Genomic DNA, 5712 nt, shown 5'->3' on the forward strand with positions numbered 1-5712 from the left:
CATTTTTAGAGAAATATGGTTGCAAACAGATCCGAAATGCGGTGTACTCTCCCCAAGCGAATGCTTCCGAGAGGGTTAATCGGACAATTATCGCGGTGATCAGATCGTACGTTTCGAGGGATCAAAAGGATTGGGACAAATATCTTTCTGCAATCGAATGTTCTTTAAGATCCACATTGCACACATCAACCGGATTTACGCCATATTTTTCACTATTTGGAACACACATGATAACACACGCGTGAATACGATTTGGCACACAAACTTGGGATTTTGGAAGACGGTACAGTTGATATTGTCACGAAACACGACATTTTACAATTGGTTCGAGATAGGATTAAAAATAAACTGCACGATGTTTTTGAAAAATCTGCCACACGCTACAACACACGATCACGAGAAGTTAATTTCAAACCGGGGCAGGAAATACTGAGACGGAACTTCATTTTGAGTGACGCATCCCGCCATCTTAATTCGAAGTTGTGTCGGAAGTTTATGAAGTGCAGAGTTGTTCGGAAGATAGGCACCTCACTATACGAAATAGAAGACCTCCAGGGAAAGAAATTAGGGGTCTATCATTCGAAAGATTTGCAGCATATGGTACCGACGAAATAGTTTCGCCCGGCTTTTGTTTTGATTTATCAGGGTCGCGGTTCTTCCCCACTTCTCTTATTCTTCGGTTGACTTCCCAAATCAGTATGCTTTCGGCAGGCCTCCACCAACGTGTTCGGGTTTGTTATGTCACCCTCGTGTAAACATACCATAGACCACCTGTCATCAGGCAATGATCGATTATGATATCGATTAGTCGATTCCTTGCAAGCTTTTTATCGGACTAAGGTGCCCTTACTTCTTTCTCTTTTTGCATTGATTGCAATTTTGGCGTCATTTCAAAAGTGCAAAGTGAAAAAGTAAGACGTACAGGCCAATAAATTTGCAGTTGTGTAAAGTAACTAAATTAATAGTAGTGAAGTGAAAAGGTACAGCCTCAATTGGAATTTTAATTAATACACCAGTTGGAGTATTATTTTATTTGGCTGGTTATTGAGCTCTTTCTGGGTGAGTTTCATATTTAGCTGCAAATTCCTATAAAGCAGGCAGCTTATACATAATTGTGGTTTTTTCCAGAAATTTGCAATAGCGGTATTTTTAACGGTACCCAACCGCGTGAGCACCTCAGTGTGTAGTTTTTGGCAACCACGTGCCCTCATTCATAGCGGAATTTCATTCAAATTTCTGAGTAGTGAATCAAACCCAATTCAAATCACAACTTGTTGATGCCGGCTATCAATTGTGGATGTCATTTAGCCACACGGAAGCAGCAGTAAATTTGTGTATTGTGCATTAAGGAATATCAAAATTGAACACCTTTGTGGACCATTTAGCAAATCAACCACCACCAACTCCATCGTCGTCCACAGCGCAAGTACATCCTGCTGGACATAGCAAGCAGATGCATCAAGCTCCCGGTAATGTTTTGAGTTACGTACAACTGTAAGTAAAGAGACAGTCTGCGTCCATCTTTTGTGTCATCTGTTACCCTATCCAACCAGTCCCAGACGGGGAGGTTAGGGACCACATATTTTTACAACTTTTCCTCGACGGTCAGCCGAGTACAGTTAGACATTTCTGGTCTATACCAAAATACTCCATACGCCACCAATATGTATTTTCAATTTTTACACTCGAAATAATCCAGTTCGTCCAAATTCCATTACATCATCATGTGTCAATTTAAAAGTCAACAAATTCAATCAAAATTAATGTAATCTACTTTTTTTTTCTTTTTTTTACTGCAACCTTTATTATTTAATGCTAAAATTTTATTTAATTTTCTGATCAATAATATCTAATATATATATAATATATATACATATATATATATATATATATATATATTATACATATATATATATATATATATATATATATATATATATATATATATATATATATATATATATATATATATATATATATATATATATATATATATATATATATATATATATATATATATATATATTAATATATTATATATATTAAATACTGTATATTATATAATATATTGAATAATTAGTATGTAATATATCCTCATATTAACATACATCTTATAGATATATATATATATATATATATATATATATATATATATATATATATATGTATATATATATATATATATATATATATATATATATATATATATATATATATATATATACATCTATAAGATGTATGTTAATATGAGGATATATTACATACTAATTATTCAATATATTATATAATATACAGTATTTAATATATATACCGATACATATATACATGGTGCATACCTACATATATACGTATGTAATGTATATTAATGTGTAAATTCAGGCCATATGAAGTTGAAGTTGGCTCCATCAACCTATATGTATATATGTATGTACTTGAGTATGTATGTATACATACATATACAAATTTAAAAAAAAAAATACTCAATTCAATATTTTCTTCTATTCCTTTTTATAAATTTAATTTAAGCCTATTTTATATATTATTTATATATACGTTTTTTTTCTTTTTGAATATTTTCTGTTAAATGTTGATCCCCATTCGCGACCAAATTTAGTGTGAATATTTCAGGATAGACCCATTGAGCTCGATAGGTTATAGATACGTCCTTTATAAAATAATTTAGTGCACAGTGGCACTACAATTGGGATGAACATACAAATTTAATTCAAATTTTGTATGAACTTTCCTTAATTCTGATCATCGTTTTAAATTCATTTGTATTATACGTTAGATTTAAGTAAGTCTAAGACTTGTTTTTCTTTGAATTAATGGAATAAAACTTAAAAGAATGTATTAAATGGGAAAATGAAAGCAATTAAATATTATAATATGTTTTAGTAAATTATCAAAGGGGATAATGTAAAATAAGGATGAAGTCAATATAGGTTTTAGGGGTAACTCACCATAGTGGGAGCCCAAAAAGGGGATTCATGTCGGAATCCATAGGGTGGGCGATGAAGGTATCCATTAACACCTGGATACCAGAAAACAGCACTGTCTTGAATATAACGCAACAACAATTTCAATTTTTTTTGAATTTTATTTTATGTTAATAACTCAATTTTTTGTTGTCTCTGTTATGCACACCACTGAGAGTGCCGACTGAGAAGAGCCGGAGCAAACATAAATAGATCGATACCACTGTCATCTAGGTATACTTAAACGATATCGACCTGTCGTTTTGAGAATGTGCATGTATAACAGAGTGCCACAACAAATAAATCCCCAAAAACTGAAATTTTAGGTGTTGTTGTTTTGTGTGTACAATTTTGGGGACTTATTTCCTTTTCAGTTTGGGGACTTATTTCGTAACGCCGCTAGAGACTGTGTTAACTCGTAATCTTCTTAAGTGTTTTTAAACACCTCTAAATTCTATACGTGGACTCTCTCTCTTCCCATACACACATATATATATATATATATATATATATATATATATATATATATATATATATATATATATATATATATTTCTGGTTTTGTCTTCTCTTCTTAATTACCAAGTTCGAAACAATTTCGTGGGTAAACGTGACTAGAGTTATCAAAATACCGAATATCCGTGGGTATCGTGAAATATGCGCCATATCAAAGCGTAGACCTAAATATTCAATGTCCCACCACCAGAGCTAGAATCACGAGCTACACATACAATCAGTTAGCGACATCCGTGGGATATGTGGCAAAAATCATCATCATCATATGGGGCTGTACAACTACGTTGACCTATATATACAATATTTTCCACAGGAGCTACAACCAATTATGACCCACAAGTACCGATTTTTAGACAAATCCATGGGAAAAGGTTACCAAAAATAATAAAATTCCGATTATAAATTTTTAGACAAATCCGTGGGAAAATCTGGCATATATCTTTAATATACCGAATATTTAAAGGTACCGCTATATGTGGAACTAGAGCTGGAATTTTTAGACGAATTTTCGGAAATATGTTGTGAAAATCATTAACCCTAGTAAGATAACCTACGTCTGAGAGACGTATGCCATTTTTATTTTTCGCTCTCCCTCTCGAATGTTTTTGCAACACGTTGCTGTTTTTGTTTTTTTCAGTCGTCTACAGTAGCTTGCCGGTGGTGGTTATTTTGTCGTGGTAAGTTCGATACTCTTTGAGTTTTGGCGATCCCATCGTTAGACGTATGGTTAGCTTTTGTGTGACTTTTATACTCAATTTGAATAAATTTGATTTGATCGTGATTTCGTTTTTTCATTAGTTAAACCAAGAATAATGGCCCGAAATAGAAGGTTAAATGACACAGAAATAAATGCGTATTTGCAGGGTTTATCGGATGATTCGGAATCATCTGATGGCAGTGAAACAGGAGATGAATTATTTGAAGATGATGTTCAGAGCGATGTCGAAGATGAGGAAATCGCCAGTGAAGATCCTGATATCAACACAGCTTTATTGGAGGACCAATTTACAGGATCTTACAATTCTGTTTCTTCTTCAGATAGTCGTATTCTTACGTTTTCTGAACCTACTATTAGAAGCAAAAGTAAGTACTGTTGGACAACGTCGAAAGGGAAAAACACTGGCAGAGTTTCTTCATCCAACATTGTTCTAACGGCAAGAGGTCCTACTAGACAATGTAAATCATTGCTTGAGCCCCTTTCCTGCTTTAATGCATTTTTTAAGACGAAATAATTCAGCAAATTGTAAAATGGACAAATGTGGAAATATCCCTGAAACGTAAAGATGAAATGACGAAAGCAACTTATAGGGATACATGTGAACACGAACTCCGTGCTCCGATTGGAATTCTTACTTTGACAGCTGCGTTAAAAGATAACCAACCGATGAAATATTTGATAATACCTACAGTGGAACGCTATATACTTCGGCTATGAGTCGCGAAAGGTTTAAATTTTTGATTCGATGCCTGCGAATGGATGACAAAGCATTGCGAGCTTCTCTTCAACCTACTGACCGGTTTTTGCCTGTCAGAATAGAGTGGGATATGTTCATTGAACAATGCCAAACCAGTTACACACCGGGGTCGCATACCACAATTGACGAGCAGTTGCTGGGTTTTCATGGCCGATATCCATTTAAGATTTACATTCCCAATAAACCAAACAAATATGGGATCAAAATTGTAATGATTTGCGACAGTGCCACAAAGTATATGTTCAATGCCATTCCATACCTAGGCAAATCGAGTAATACCAACAACGTCCCTCTGGGGGAATATTACGTGAAGGAATTATCCAAACCAATACATGGGACTTCTCGCAATATTACTTGTGACAACTGGTTTACGTCAGTTCCACTGGCAAAGAACTTGTTAAAAGAGCCGTACAAATTGACTTTGGTGGGAGCTATAAGGTCCAATAAACGTGAAATTCCGGAATTAATGAAAAATGCACGATCGCGAGAGGTTGGAACTGCCAGATTTTGTTATGATGGACCTTTAACGCTTTTGTCCTATAAACCAAAGCCTTCTAAAATGGTGTTCATGCTCTCATCCTGTAATGAAAAAGGCACTATCGATGAAAGAAGTGGTAAGCCAGACATGATTTTGTATTATAACCAAACAAAAGGAGGAGTCGACACGCTCGACCAAATGTGTTCAATAATGTCGTGCTCAAGGAAAACTAACCGTTGGCCTATGGCAATATTTTACGGAATGC

At 34.3% G+C, this 5712-nt stretch overlaps 1 long non-coding RNA gene across 1 annotated transcript; it reads left to right on the plus strand.

Moving 5' to 3' along the window:
* Window positions 1-567: 567 nt before the first annotated feature.
* LOC131803492 (uncharacterized) lies at window positions 568-2733 on the plus strand. The gene is made up of 3 exons (XR_009342616.1): window positions 568-1059; window positions 1129-1765; window positions 2397-2733. It is a non-coding gene; the product is annotated as an uncharacterized LOC131803492 (long non-coding RNA).
* Window positions 2734-5712: the final 2979 nt, after the last annotated feature.

This window comes from Musca domestica, unplaced genomic scaffold, assembly GCF_030504385.1.
Source record: "Musca domestica strain aabys unplaced genomic scaffold, Musca_domestica.polishedcontigs.V.1.1 30, whole genome shotgun sequence".
Taxonomy (NCBI): Eukaryota; Metazoa; Arthropoda; class Insecta; order Diptera; family Muscidae; genus Musca; species Musca domestica.